The sequence below is a fragment of the Eumetopias jubatus genome, unplaced genomic scaffold (genome assembly GCF_037043125.1).
Source record: "Eumetopias jubatus isolate StellerSeaLion01/CBP00866 unplaced genomic scaffold, mEumJub1_p1.0 scaffold_7, whole genome shotgun sequence".
NCBI lineage: Eukaryota > Metazoa > Chordata > Mammalia > Carnivora > Otariidae > Eumetopias > Eumetopias jubatus.
Genome location: NW_028274813.1, coordinates 93,920,680 through 93,923,164, shown reverse-complemented (window position 1 = coordinate 93,923,164; position 2,485 = coordinate 93,920,680). Strand labels below are relative to the sequence as shown.

Sequence of the window (2,485 nt, the reverse complement as noted above, 5' to 3'; positions counted from 1 at the left end):
GGCCCAGGGAAACCCATTTCAGAACTCTGCCCTCCAAAATGGTAAGATAATAAATCTGTTGTTTTAAATTTGTGACATCACTGATAAGAAACTAAAAAACCATTCAAGAGGTCTGTGTCTCAAGGAAAGAGCTTCTGTGGGCTTTGGGGTGGGCTTTTGTGACTGCCTTCGTGACCAGCATGTGGCAGAAGGAAGGCTGTGTGAATTCCAAAACTAAGTCATAAAAGGTGAGTTAGTGCTTGCTTCAGCAGCATATATACTAAAATTGGAATGATACAGAGAAAATTAGAATGGCCTCTGCATAAGGATGACATACAAATTCATGAAGTGTTCCATATTTTTATTGTTGGATCACTAAATTGTATGCCTGAAACTAATATTACACTGTATGTTAACTATACTGAAATTAAAATTAAAAAAATTTTTTAAGGTGAGTTAGTTTCAGCCTGGCCTTTCTTTATGGACATTTACTTGTGGAGCCCTGAGCTGCCATGTAGGAGGCATGGCTACCCTGAAGCCACCATGCAGGAGAGACCTTATTAGAGACTGGGAGAAATGCCCAAGAAACCAGCTGTTCTAGCCTCCAGCTGTTTGGGTCTTTCCAGCCCAGGTACCAAAAATGTGAGTAAGCAAACTTCAGATAATTATCCCAAGCCACCTCCTACACAACTGCATGAAATACCCTGCATAAGAACTACTTGGCTGAGCCTAGGCAACCCCAGAACCATGAAACTGATAACAAAATTATTCTATTGTTTTATGTCATTAGTTTTTATGTTGGTTTTATGCATCAATGAGTAGTCAATACATTAATGATAAAGAGAAATGTTCAAAATATAATATTAAAAGAAAAAGTAGGGGCACCTGGCTGGCTCAGTCAGTAGATCATATGACTCTTGATCTCAGGGTCATGAGTTTGGGCCCCATGTTGGGCGGAGAGCCTACTTAAAAAAAATAAAATAAAAAGAGAGTCTATAGGCTATCATGGGGGGGTGTGCGTGTGTGTACACAGAAAAAACTTGGGAGTCCCCCAAATATGTTCTAAAATGGTTATCTCTGGGATGCCTGCGTGGCTCAGTCAGTTACGCATCTGCCTTCAGCTCAGGTCACGATCTCAGGGTCTTGGAATAGAGCTCCACATCGGGTTCCCTGCTCAGCGGGGAGTCTGCTTCTCCCTCTGTCCAACCTGCCCCCACTCATGCTCCCTCTCTCTCTCAAATAAGTGAAATCTTTAAAAATAAAGTAATAAAACAAAATAAAATGGTTATCTCTGTGTGCTGAGTGAAGAAATTAGTATCTTCATTATATTTTTATATTTATATAAAATATACATGCATTTATATAAAATATACATGCCTATAAAATAAACATGCATTCCTTTTATAATCAGGGAAAATATTTTTAAGCCCTTTAGATCCTTTTACTTTCAAATATATCATTATTGCAGAAAGCATACAAGTGTATCCTGTATAGGAACACATGCATTCACACATGTATGTGCATACTGAAGATAAAGAGAATAGGGGAAGGGGTCACTTGGTTAATTGGAGTGAGAACATGAACCTTTAAATCCTTTCATTCCTCCCTTTCCTGCAGTAGAAATGGCAGCAAATATCTTATAATATGGGGTCAAATACCTAATCCTTTTAGCCACTCCCAACTCAACTGTAATTGACTGATGCTACTGGGTTTGGATTCTGTCCTGTGACACAGATAAAAGACTGTGTATAGCTTCTCCCAGAAGAAGAAAAGTAAACCACCTCTTTGGAATCACCCCTTTCTTTGGGCATAGTGCCTAAAATTCACTAGGATTTTGCTGTTCTCTGTCAGTAACTCTTAATGATGGGCACCTGGAAAAGAGTCAGGGGTGCAATAAAAGAGTAGAAAGGAGGGGGAGACCCAGGACTTTACTGCATTCCCATTAAATTCCCATGATAATCCTGAAAATGGAATTAACAATCCCCATTTTACAGATGAGAACATTTAGGCTCAGAAAGGTTCAGCAATTCACCCAAGTTAAAGAGCTAATAACTGGCAGAGCTGAACTTCCAATACAAAGTTTCTTATGGTAACGCTGCACTTGTCTTCTCTTTTCCTCAGTTTTATAGTTCCTACCTTCAGCATTGTAGTGTGAATATTTAAATATTTGAATATACATATCATAGCATATTATATGGAATAATGCCTACCACTTGAAAACACCACATTATTCAGTGTTAGCCGCCATTTCAACTGTATGACTCAGAGTCACATCACAAAGCACAAGCAGGCCCTGGGAACCCACAATTGCTCTCCTTTCAAAAACCCCGCCCTCAGCATCTCACCATTTTTGGGTGGGCAGCAACCTACCCAGCGGTGGTTGTTATTCTGTGAAAACCACAGCTGGACCTGGAGCCATGGAGTAGCAGCCCAGTGACCCACCTCACACACACATTTCCCGTGCTCTTTTTCAAATTGCACAATAGCTCTCACACAGTCCAAGGGC

The 2,485-nt window shown here is 40.1% G+C and overlaps 1 non-coding gene across 1 annotated transcript; it reads left to right on the top strand.

Annotated features, from left to right (window-relative positions):
• Positions 1–235: 235 nt before the first annotated feature.
• On the top strand, positions 236–342 carry LOC114206595 (U6 spliceosomal RNA). Its single transcript, XR_003608680.1, has one exon. It is a non-coding gene; the product is annotated as a U6 spliceosomal RNA (small nuclear RNA).
• The last annotated feature ends 2,143 nt before the right edge of the window (positions 343–2,485 follow it).